General features: G+C 53.6%; 1 protein-coding gene across 1 annotated transcript in view; it reads right to left on the bottom strand.

Moving 5' to 3' along the window:
- Positions 1-12,562, bottom strand: part of SHANK3 (SH3 and multiple ankyrin repeat domains 3) — a 613,814-nt gene that overhangs the window by 508,662 nt on the left and 92,590 nt on the right.

Genomic DNA, 12,562 nt, shown 5'->3' with positions numbered 1-12,562 from the left:
CAAACCCGGTTCTCCCAGATAAGAGAGCTCTGGGTGACCCAAGGCCATTCCAGCAGCTGCAAGTGGAGGAGTGGGGAATCAAACCCAGTTCTCCCAGATAAGAGAGCTTTGGGTGACCCAAGGCCATTCCAGCAGCTGCAGGTGGAGGAGTGGGGAATCAAACCCGGTTCTCTCACATAAGAGAGCTCTGGGTGACCCAAGGCCATTCCAGCAGCTGCAAGTGGAGGAGGGGGGAATCAAACCCGGTTCTCCCAGATAAGAGAGATATGGCTGATCCAAGGCCATTACAGCAGCTGCAAGTGGAGGAGGGGGGAATCAAACCCGGTTTCTACCAGATAAGAGAGCTATGGCTGATCCAAGGCCATTACAGCAGCTGCAAGTGGAGGAGTGGGGAATCAAACCCGGTTCTCCCAGATAAGAGAGCTCTGGCTGACCCAAGGCCATTCCAGCAGGTGCAAATGGAGGAGGGGGGAATCAAACCCGGTTCTCCCAGATAAGAGAGCCCTGGCTGACCCAAGGCCATTCCAGCAGGTGCAAATGGAGGAGGGCGGAATCAAACCCGGTTCTCCCAGATAAGAGAGCTATGGCTGACCAAGGCCATTCCAGCAGCTGCAAGTGGAGGAGTGGGGAATCAAACCTGGTTCTCCCACATAAGAGAGCTCTGGGTGACCCAAGGCCATTACAGCAGCTGCAAGTGAAGGAGGGGGGAATCAAACCCGGTTCTCCCAGATAAGAGAGCTATGGCTGACCCAAGGCCATTCCAGCAGGTTCAAGTGGAGGAGTGGGGAATCAAACCCGGTTCTCCCAGATAACAGAGCTATGGCTGACCCAAGGCCATTCCAGCAGGTGCAAGTGGAGGAGTGGGGAATCAAACCCGGTTCTCCCAGATAAGAGAGCTATGGCTGATCCAAGGCCATTCCAGCAGGTGCAAGTGGAGGAGGGGGGGAATCAATCCCGGTTCTCCCAGATAAGAGAGCTCTGGCTGACCCAAGGCCATTCCAGCAGCTGCAAGTGGAGGAGTGGGGAATCAAACCTGGTTCTCCCACATAAGAGAGCTCTGGGTGACCCAAGGCCATTCCAGCAGCTGCAAGTGGAGGAGGGGGGAATCAAACCTGGTTCTCCCACATAAGAGAGCTCTGGGTGACCCAAGGCCATTCCAGCAGCTGCAAGCGGAGGAGTGGGGAATCAAACTGGTTCTCCCAGATAAGAGACCTATGGCTGATCCAAGGCCATTCCAGCAGCTGCAAGCGGAGGTGTGGGGAATCAAACCCGGTTCTCCCAGATAAGAGAGCTCTGGCTGACCCAAGGCCATTCCAGCAGGTGCAAGTGAAGGAGTGAGGAATCAAACCCGGTTCTCCCAGATAAGAGAGCTCTGGCTGACCCAAGGCCATTCCAGCAGCTGCAAGTGGAGGAGTGGAGAATCAAACCCGGTTCTCCCAGATAAAGAGAGCTCTGGCTGACCCAAGGCCATTCCAGCAGGTGCAAGTGGAGGAGGGGGGAATCAAACCCGGTTCTCCCAGATAAGAGAGCTATTGCTGACCCAAGGCCATTCCAGCAGCTGGAAGTGGAGGAGTGGGGAATCAAACCTGGTTCTCCCACATAAGAGAGCTCTGGGTGACCCAAGGCCATTACAGCAGCTGCATGTGGAGGAGGGGTGAATCAAACCCGGTTCTCCCACATAAGAGAGCTCTGGGTGACCCAAGGCCATTCCAGCAGCTGCAAGTGGAGGAGGGGGGAATAAAACCTGTTCTCCCACATAAGAGAGCTCTGGGTGACCCAAGGCCATTCCAGCAGCTGCAAGCGGAGGAGTGGGGAATCAAAACTGGTTCTCCCAGATAAGAGACCTATGGCTGATCCAAGGCCATTCCAGCAGCTGCAAGCGGAGGTGTGGGAATCAAACCCGGTTCTCCCAGATAAAGAGAGCTCTGGCTGACCCAAGGCCATTCCAGCAGGTGCAAGTGAAGGAGTGGGGAATCAAACCCGGTTCTCCCAGATAAGAGAGCTCTGGCTGACCCAAGGCCCATTCCAGCAGCTGCAAGTGGAGGATTGGAGAATCAAACCCGGTTCTCCCTGATAAGAGAGCTCTGGCTGACCCAAGGCCATTCCAGCAGCTGCAAGTGGAGGAGGGGGGAATCAAACCCGGTTCTCCCAGATAAGAGAGCTATTGCTGACCCAAGGCCATTCCAGCAGCTGCAAGTGGAGGAGTGGGGAATCAAACCTGGTTCTCCCACATAAGAGAGCTCTGGGTGACCCAAGGCCATTACAGCAGCTGCATGTGGAGGAGGGGTGAATCAAACCCGGTTCTCCCACATAAGAGAGCTCTGGGTGACCCAAGGCCATTCCAGCAGTTGTAAGTGGAGGAGTGGGGAATCAAACCCGGTTCTCCCAGATAAGAGAGCTCTGGTTGACCCAAGACCATTCCAGCAGGTGCTAGTGGAGAAGTGGGGAATCAAACCTGTTTCTCTCAGATAAGAGTCCACACTCTTCACCACTATACCAGACTAATCTAAATAAAGTGGACAATTGTATCATCCAGAAATCATCAACACCTCTCCCCCCCCCACCCCCGGTTCCTGGAAAAAATGTCTTCCACAAAACTGGTCCCTGGTTCCAGAGATGTTGTGGACCACTGGTCTAAAGCACTGGCCCAGATTAAAGAAGCGGAGTTGTGAAACATCCCCCCCCCCACCGGCTTCTGCACTCAAAAGCAGGCGTCCAGATGCTCTCTGCATTCCAGGAGGAAGGGAAGGTTGTGGGGGGGGGGAGAGCAGTCAACGAATGGGAGGATGAGACCCCCCCCCCCGCAAGAGAAGAGAAGGGAGTGGCCGTGCCTTCAGCCACATGGAGGTATCACCACGGGTCGCTTTGTAGGAAAACAGGTGGTGGAGCTCATCCAGGAATTAGGGTCCTCTGAGCTCCTGCTGAATTCAAGGCCTGGGAATCACACAGCTAGAACCCTACCCCCCCCCCCCGAAACTATCCAGGCCTGGGGCTCGAGCAGCAGTGAGGAAGGGGCCAGCTGCCCTCTTGTTCCTCCAGTGGCCTCTTCCTGGCCACCCACAAAGTGCTGCTGCCTTCCCAGTCCGTGAATTCTCACAACTCGACCAACAGACATGGGAAAAGACCTCCTCGCTGCCTCGGCCTGCCAAAACCTCGCTGACCACTGAAGGGTTATGGGGGGGGGCGGGTAGGGTGGCCAGATCCAAAGTGGGAAACTCCTGGAGATTTAGGGACAGAGCCTGAGGGGGGGGGGGCGGAAACAACAGGGACCCCAGTGGGGGACAATATCAGAGAGCCCACCCTGCAACTCTTCCTTTTCTCTAGAGGAACTTGTCTCCGTAATCTGGAGACAAGGTGGAATTCTGAGGGGTTCCCAAGTTGCCACCCGGAGGCTGCTTGCATCCCTAAGAGGGTCCTCATTCCATGCCTTCAGTGAACATATGAAGCTGCCTCACACTGAATCAGACCCTCCATCCATCAAAGACAGTATTGTCTACTCAGACTGGCAGCGGCTCTCCAGGGTCTCCAGCTGAGGTTTTTCACACCTACTTTCCTGGACCCTTTTTTGGAGATGCCAGGGATTGAACCTGGGAACCTTCTGCTTCCCAAGGAGATGCTCTACCACTAAGCAACCCTCCCTGGCCTAAAGGTTTTGGGAGATCCATTGTTCATATGAACCTATGAAGCTGCCTTCTACAGACCCCCTCCCTTGGTCCATCAAAGTCAGTCTTGTCTCCTCAGACTGGCAGCGGCTCTCTAGGGTCTCAAGCGGAGGTTTTTCATGCGTCTTTGCCTGGACCCTCTTGAGTTAGAGATGCCGGGGATTGAACCTGGGACCTTCTGCTTATCATGCAGAGGCTCTACCACTGAGCCACCGTCCCTCCCCTAATAACAGAACATATGAAGCTGTCTTATACTGAATCAGACCCCCCCCCCGGGTCCATCAAAGTCAGTCTTGTCTCCTCAGCCTGGCAGCAGCTCTCCAGGGACTCAAGCTGAGGTTTTTCATGCGTCTTTGCCTGGACCCTCTTCAGTTAGAGATGCTGGGGATTGAACCTGGGACCTTCTGCTTATCATGCAGAGGCTCTACCACTGAGCCACCGTCCCTCCCCTAATAACAGAACATATGAAGCTGCCTTATACTGAATGAGACCTCCCTGGGTCCATCCAAGTCAGTCTTCTCTACTCTGACTGGCAGCGGCTCTCCAGGGTCTCGAGCTGAGGTTTTTCACGCCTACTTGCCTGGACCCTTCTTAGTTGGAGACACCGGGGATTGAACCTGGGACCTTCTGCTTACCAAGCAGATGCTCTAACCCTGAGCCTCCATCCCTCCCCAGTCCAGCAGTCCTGCAGGGTGGTACACAAAAACACACCCATGGTGGCACATATCCAGGTCCCAGAGTTGCTGCTAAAAACAAGGAATGGCACACACGGGCATGAGAACTCCAAAATATACCTGGAGGAGGTTGAAACAGGATGGGAGCAGCCAGGGAGAAAGATGTGGCCCCAGTGGTGGCTCTTCCAAGGAGAAAGCGGCTCTGGGGGTGACGGCAAAGGCCGGTCCTTTGAGCCAGGCAAAGAACATGGAGCTTTGGGCCAGCAGCCCCAGGCAGGACTTGCTGCAGCAGGCCAAAGTGAGCAGAAAAGTTTTCTTTTGCACATGTCCCAGTTGCGCCATAAGAATATAAGAGAAGCCCTGTTGGATCAGGCCAATGGCCCCTCCAGTCCAACACTCTGTGTCACATAAGAACATAAGAGAAGCCCTGTTGGATCAGGCCAGTGGCCCCTCCAGTCCAACACTCTGTGTCACAGAAGAACATAAGAGAAGCCCTGTTGGATCAGGCCAGTGGCCCCTCCAGTCCAACACTGTGTGTCACATAAAAATATAAGAGAAGCCCTGTTGGATCAGGCCAGTGGCCCCTCCAGTCCAACACTGTGTGTCACATAAAAATATAAGAGAAGCCCTGTTGGATCAGGCCAGTGGCCCCTCCAGTCCAACACTCTGTGTCACAGAAGAACATAAGAGAAGCCCTGTGGAATCAGGCCAGTGGCCCCTCCAGTCCAACACTGTGTGTCACATAAAAATATAAGAGAAGCCCTGTTGGATCAGGCCAGTGGCCCCTCCAGTCCAACACTGTGTGTCACATAAAAATATAAGAGAAGCCCTGTTGGATCAGGCCAGTGGCCCATCCAGTCCAACACTCTGTGTCACATAAGAGAAGCCCTGTTGGATCAGGCCAATGGCCCCTCCAGTCCAACATTCTGTGTCACAGAAGAACATAAGAGAAGCCCTGTGGGATCAGGCCAGTGGCCCCTCCAGTCCAACACTCTGTGTCACATAAGAACATAAGAGAAGCCATCTTGGATCAGGCCAATGGCCCATCCAGTCCAACACTCTGTGTCACAGAAGAACATAAGAGAAGCCCTGTTGGATCAGGCCAGTGGCCCCTCCGGTTCAACACTCTGTGTCACATAAGAACATAAGAGAAGCCATGTTGGATCAGGCCAATGGCTAATCCAGTCCAACACTGATCCCCACAAACCAACGGGTTGAAATTACATCCAAAGAGTTTCTGTCTCAATATGAGGAAGAACTTGCTGACTGTTAGAGGGGTTCCTCAGTGGAACAGGCTTCCTCCTGGGGAGGTGGTGGGCTCTCCTTCCTTGGAGGTCCTTTAACAGCGGCTAGAAGGTCATCTGACAGCAAAGAGGATCTTGTGAATTTAGAGGGAAAGGCTTGTGAGTTTCCTGCATTGCGTAGGGGGTTGGCCTAGATGACCCTGGAGGTCCCTTCCAACTCTAGGATTCCAGGATTAGGAAGAACTTCCTGACCGTTGGAGCGGTTCCTCAGTGGAACAGGCTTCCTCCTTGGGAGGCGGTGGGCTCTCCTTCCTTGGAGGTTTTTATACAGGCTGGATGGCCCTCTGACAGCAATGAAGTTCCTGTGAATGCAGGGGGAGGGGTTTGTGAGTTTCCTGCATTGTTTCCTACCCTGGAGGTCCCTTCCAACTCTATGATTCCAGGATTCTATGAAACAAGGACCAAAAATCCCTTCCCATCACCTCCTTTGGGGGACAGATCCAGACCTGCATTAGTCTGTCCGTAGCAGCAGAGAAGAGCCAGAGCCCTTGCAAGATTGACACAGTTTGTGGCAGGGGCTGGGCTTCCCTGAGTCGCTGCTCCCTTCTCCAGAGGCACTTCTTCCTCCTTTGGGGGGAGGGGATTTTAATAAATGACTTATTAATGTTTAATGTTTGCATTATGTTTTATTTTGCAAGCTGCCTCAGATTCCCTGTGGAGGAGTCATTGCAGTGCTCTAAAGAAATAAATATCCAATCAAACGCTCCTCTGCTCCTCTGGCTGCTTCGATGCGACGGGACAGGTCACCTCGGCTACCCCCACTCACCTCTGCTCACACAGACCCAGGGACACACCGGAGGCTGCCTTCTACTGCATCAGACCCCCTGGGCCCTCCAAGGTCAGCACTGTCTGCAGCCGCTCTCCAGGGTCTCAGGCGGAGGTCTTTCCCATCCCCTCCTGCCTGGTCCTTTCAACTGGAGTTACCAGGGATTGAACCTGGGACCTTCTGCATGCCAAGCAGAGGCTCTGCCACTGAGCCACAGCCCCACTTCATGGCTCTCAGGCAGAGGTCTTTCTCAACACCTCCTGCCTGGTCCTTTCAACTGGAGTTGCCAGGGATTGAACCTGGGACCTTCTGCACGCCAAGCAGAGACTCTACTACAGAGCTACAGCCCCACTTCATGGCTCTCCAGGGTCTCAGGTGGAGGTCTTTCTCATCACCTCCAGCCAGGTCCTTTTAACTGGAGATGCCGGGGATTGAACCTGGGACCTTCTGCATGCCAAGTAGAGACTCTACCCACGGAGCCACAGCCCCACTTTATGGCTCTCCAGGGTCTCAGGTGGAGGTCTTTCCCATCACCTCCTGCCTGGTCCTTTCAACTAGAGATGCTGGGGATTGAACCTGGGACCTTCTGCATGCCAAGCAGAGGCTCTGCTACTGAGCCACAGCCCCACTTCATGGCTCTCAGGCAGAGGTCTTTCTCAACACCTCCTGCCTGGTCCTTTCAACTGGAGTTGCCAGGGATTGAACCTGGGACCTTCTGCACGCCAAGCAGAGACTCTACTACAGAGCTACAGCCCCACTTCATGGCTCTCCAGGGTCTCAGGTGGAGGTCTTTCTCATCACCTCCAGCCAGGTCCTTTTAACTGGAGATGCCGGGGATTGAACCTGGGACCTTCTGCATGCCAAGTAGAGACTCTACCCACGGAGCCACAGCCCCACTTCATGGCTCTCCAGGGTCTCAGGTGGAGGTCTTTCCCATCACCTCCTGCCTGGTCCTTTCAACTAGAGATGCTGGGGACTGAACCTGGGACCTTCTGCATGCCAAGCCGAGGCTCTGCCACTGAGCCGCAGCCCCACTTCATGGCTCTCCAGTGTCTCAGGCAGAAGTCTTTCCCATCACTGCCTGCCTGGTCCTTTTAACTGGAGATGCAGCTGGGGGCTGAACCTAGGCAGATGCTCTACCACTGTGCCACGGCCCCTCTTCACTATTCCCTCATAAGCATTTATGGACATGTCTGAATTCAGTATTGTTTAGTCAGACTGACAATAGTTCTCCAGGGTCTCAGGCTGAGGTCTTTCACATCAACTCCTTCCTGGACTTTTTAACTGGAGATGCTGGGGATTGAAGCTGGGACCTTCCGCATGCCAAGCAGAGGTTCTGCCACTGAGCCACAGCCCCACTTCATGGCTCTTCGGGGTCTCAGGCGGAGGTTCTTCCCATCCCCTCCTGCCTGGTCCTTCCAACTGGAGATGCCAGGGATTGAACCTGGGACCTTCTGCGTGCCAGGCAGATACTTTGCTACTGAGCCACAGCTTCTATACCCCAGGCAGAAATTGCAGCAGGTTGGAAGCTTTGCGTGTTTCCAGGTGTGGCACAGCAGAGAAGAAGACAGAGTTTCACCAGCTCGCTGCCTCTCAAGCACCGCAAAGGGCAGGGCTCAGGGTCCAGCAGGAAGGCACTGCCAGAACACCAGAGAGCAAGGATCTGCTGCCCTCTAGTCCCTGGCCAAACTGCCTGAAAAGTCTGCCACCCCCCGTGCCATGGGTCCCCTTTCCCCCCTGGCATGCAAAGTCCAATTGAAGAAATATCTGGGGACTTTGGGGGTGGAGCCAGGAGCAAGGGTGCGGCAAGCAGAACTGAACTCCAAGGGGAGTTCTGACGGTCACATTCACAGGGACTGTGCACCTTCCTTCCCTCCATTGGAAATAATGACGGATAGGGGCACCTTCTTTGGGAGCGCATAGAATTGGACCCCCTGGTCCAATCATTTCTAAACTCGGAGGGTGTTTTGATGAGAGGCACCAGGTATTATGCTGCAAATGTGGTGCATCTACCTCAAAAAACAAGCCCCCCCCCCCGAACCCCACTGATCAATTCTCCATTGTACCCTATGGGAATCGGTCTCCATAGGGAACAATGGAGTGCCCAGCACCCATTTCCCTCTCCGCCCCTGCTTTCTGATGACCCCGAGGTGGGGGGAGGGCCTCCAAACCAGGGAATCCCCTGCCGCCACCTGGGGATTGGCAATCTTACATGTCACGCAGAAATTCAACAAGTGGAGCCTTTCCTGGGGCAAAGACCCAGGGCAAGAACATCGACTCACCCTTGCATCCCAGCCTCTCGAGGCTGCTCTCAAAAGCACAGGGGCAAGAGCTGGCCATCTGGGCCTCCGCTGGCTGCGGCCCCTCCAAAGGCCGAAGAGAAGGGCCTGCCAGCTGCTCCGCTCCTGCATACAAAACGGCTCTGGCAAGCTTCGAAGATTATCCCTGGACGCTTGCCAAGCAGCATCCAAGGAAATTCAGCAAAGGCAGCAGAGGTTATGCGGGAAGCGAAGCAGAGAGGATGCTGCCTGGCGGTCTCGCTCTCTATCCCTCTCTCCTAGAACCGCCTCCTTCTCCTCCCCCACACGCTTGGCTCGCCACGCTCCTGAGCGCCCTGCCCAAAGCCGCTGCCAGCCCTGGTTTTTCTGGCTGCCCACCAAGATCAGGAGGGCCTCTTCTTGATAACCAAAAGGCCTTCAGCAAAGAAAGGCCTTTGCCTGCCTGGCCACCCAAGAGCCCCTGGAACCACCTGGGGAACTTCCCCATGCAAAGCAGCCAGCCAGAGACCACTGATGGCTTCTGTGGGCATCCCCGCCCATGACAGCATTAGGGCTAGGCATGGCTTCTGTGGCAGCAGGAGCTTCTTTGCATATTAGGCCACACACCCCTGATGTAGCCAATCCTCCAAGAACTTACAGGGGCCTTTGGGCAGGGCCTACTGTCAGCTCCAGGAGGATTGGCTACATCGGGGGGCGTGGCCTAATATGCGAAGGAGCTCCTGCTACAAAAAAAGCCCTGGGGCTAGGGATGGGGTTTGAGTGGAAGGGTTAGCAGGGTGGTCCCTGGCATGCAGGGTGGCTCTGCCATGAGGTGAGACCAGGCGCCAACATCAGATTTGGGGTGCCCTGAAGCAGACAGAGCCCTTCCATAAGTTCTTGTGGAGCTGTTCTGCTCAAGAGCAGTTCTGGGAGAGCTCTCTCTGCCCCACCTGCCTCACAGGGTGTCCGTTTTGGGGAGGGGAAGGGAAAGGAGATTGTAAGCCACTCTGAGACTCCTTCAGGTAGTGAAGGGAAGGTATGTCCAAAATCCTGCTCCTCCTCCTCCCCTTGGAACTCCATATTTCAGACGTAAGTCTTCAAACAACATATTTGTCTTTTTGCCTTTTCAATCATAAAGAATGGTGAAACTTCACAAATAATGGTGATAACAAGAAGAAGGTGGAAGAATTATATAGTCCCAGCCAATGAACTCGTCGTCCTGTAGTCTGTTCCCCGTATGCTTCATCCAGGACGGAACCTAGTTGTATCTGTGCACATTTCTGTGGCAGGACAGATAACAGGAGACACTGCTCCTTACTGTTGTGGAACTTGCACGGTCTTTTTCAGAACACTCCTGCTTACATAAGAACATAAGAGAAGCCCATGTTGGATCAGGCCAATGGCCCCTCCAGTCCAACACTTTGTGTCACATAAGAACATAAGAGAAGCCATGTTGGATCAGGCCAATGGCCCGTCCAGTCCAACACTCTGTGTCACATAAGAACATAAGAGAAGCCATGTTGGATCAGGCCAATGGCCCATCCAGTCCAACACTCTGTGTCCCATAAGAACATAAGAGAAGCCCTGTTGGATCAGGCCAGTGGCCCCTCCAGTCCAACACTCTGTGTCACATAAGAACATAAGAGAAGCCATGTTGGATAAGGCCAATGGCCCATCCAGTCCAACACTCTGTGTCACAGAAGAACATAAGAGAAACCATGTTGGATCAGGCCAATGGCCCATCCAGTCCAACAATCTGTGTCACATAAGAGCATAAGAGAAGCCATGTTGGATCAGGCCAATGGCCCATCCAGTCCAACACTCTGTGTCCCATAAGAACATAAGAGAAGCCATGTTGGATCAGGCCAATGGCCCATCCAGTCCAACACTCTGTGTCACATAAGAGCATAAGAGAAGCCATGTTGGATCAGGCCAGTGGCCCATCCAGTCCAACACTCTGTGTCACATAAGAACATAAGAGAAGCCCTGTTGGATCAGGCCAATGGCCCATCCAGTCCAACACTCTGTGTCACATAAGAACATAAGAGAAGCCATGTTGAATCAGGCCAACGGCCCATCCAGTCCAACACTCTGTGTCCCATAAGAACATAAGAGAAGCCATGTTGGATCAGGCCAACGGCCCATCCAGTCCAACACTCTGTGTCACATAAGAGCATAAGAGAAGCCATGTTGGATCAGGCCAATAGCCCCTCCAGTCCAACACTCTGTGTCACATAAGAACATAAGAGAAGCCATGTTGGATCAGGCCAGTGGCCCCTCCAGTCCAACACTCTGTGTCCCATAAGAACATAAGAGAAGCCATGTTGGATCAGGCCAATGGCCCATCCAGTCCAACACTCTGTGTCACATAAGAGCATAAGAGAAGCCATGTTGGATCAGGACAGGGGCCCATCCTGTCCAACACTCTGTGTCACATAAGAACACAAGAGAAGCCCTGTTGGATCAGGCCAATGGCCCATCCAGTCCAACACTCTGTGTCACATAAGAACATAAGAAAAGCCATGTTGGATCAGGCCAATGGCCCATCCAGTCCAACACTCTGTGTCACATAAGAACATAAGAGAAGCCATGCTGGATCAGGCCAGTGGCCCCTCCAGTCCAACACTCTGTGTCACATAAGAGCATAAGAGAAGCCATGTTGGATCAAGCCAATGGCCCCTCCAGTCCAACACTCTGTATCACATAAGAACATAAGGGAAGCCCTGTTGGATCAGGCCAGTGGCCCCTCCAGTCCAACACTCTGTGTCACATAAGAACATAAGAGAAGCCATGTTGGATCAGGCCACTGGCCCTTCCAGTCGAACACTCTGTGTCACACAGTGGCCAAAAAACCCAGGTGAGAGCCAGTTTGGTGTAGGAGAGCCAGTTTGGTGTAGTGGTTAACTGTGCGGACTCTTATCCAGGAGAACCGGGTTTGATTCCCCACTCCTCCACTTGCACCTGCTGGAATGGCCTTGGGTCAGCCATAGCTCTGGCAGAGGTTGTCCTTGAAAGGGCAGCTGCTGTGAGAGCCCTCTCCAACCCCACCCACCTCACAGGGTGTCTGTTGTGGGACTCTTCGGAGTGGAGGGCGGGATAAATGCAATATCTTCTTCTTCTTCAGGTGCCATCAGGAGGTTCACAAGTGGGGCCAGGACACTAGAAGCCTTCCAACTGTGCCCCCCAAGCACCAAGAATACAGAGCATCACTGCCCCAGACAGAGAGTTCCAACAATAAACTGTGGCTAATAGCCACTGATGGACCTCTGCTCCATAGGCTTATCCAATCCCCTCTTGAAGCTGTCTATGCTTGCAGCTGCTACCACTCCTGTGGCAGTGAATTCTACGTGTTAATCACCCTTTGGCTGAAGAAGGACTTCCTTTTATCAGTTCTAACCTGACTGCTCAGTAATTTCATTGAATGCCCAGGAGTTCTTGTATTGAGCTTCCTCCCAAACTCTCCCCCTCAACGCTGCACTTCAAAATCCCTGGGATGTAAGCCCCTCGGAAACCTGGCGACCCTACAGCCTCAACCAACCAGCATCCTATGTCTGTCTCTTTGACTCTCCTTCAGCCGATCTCAAAGCACAACAAAGCGTGTTTGGACCCACTTACTCTGTATCAATACAATAATCAATAGCTTGAAGGGCTGTCATCTAGAGGATGGTGTGGAATTGTTTTCTGTGGCCCGGAAGGTAGGACCAGAACCAATGGGTTGAAATTAAATCAAAAGAGTTTCTGGTTCAGCATTAGGAAGAACTTCCTGACCGTTAGAGCAATTCCTCAGTGGAACAGGCTTCCTTGGGAGGCGGTGGGCTCTCCTTCCTTGGAGGTCTTTCAGCAGAGGCTAGATGGCCATCTGAAAGCAATGAGGAACCTGTGAATTTAGGGGGAGATG

Source organism: Heteronotia binoei, chromosome 8, assembly GCF_032191835.1.
Source record: "Heteronotia binoei isolate CCM8104 ecotype False Entrance Well chromosome 8, APGP_CSIRO_Hbin_v1, whole genome shotgun sequence".
Taxonomy (NCBI): Eukaryota; Metazoa; Chordata; class Lepidosauria; order Squamata; family Gekkonidae; genus Heteronotia; species Heteronotia binoei.
The sequence above is the reverse complement of the archived record's forward strand: the minus strand, read 5'-3'. Positions and strand labels throughout refer to the sequence as shown.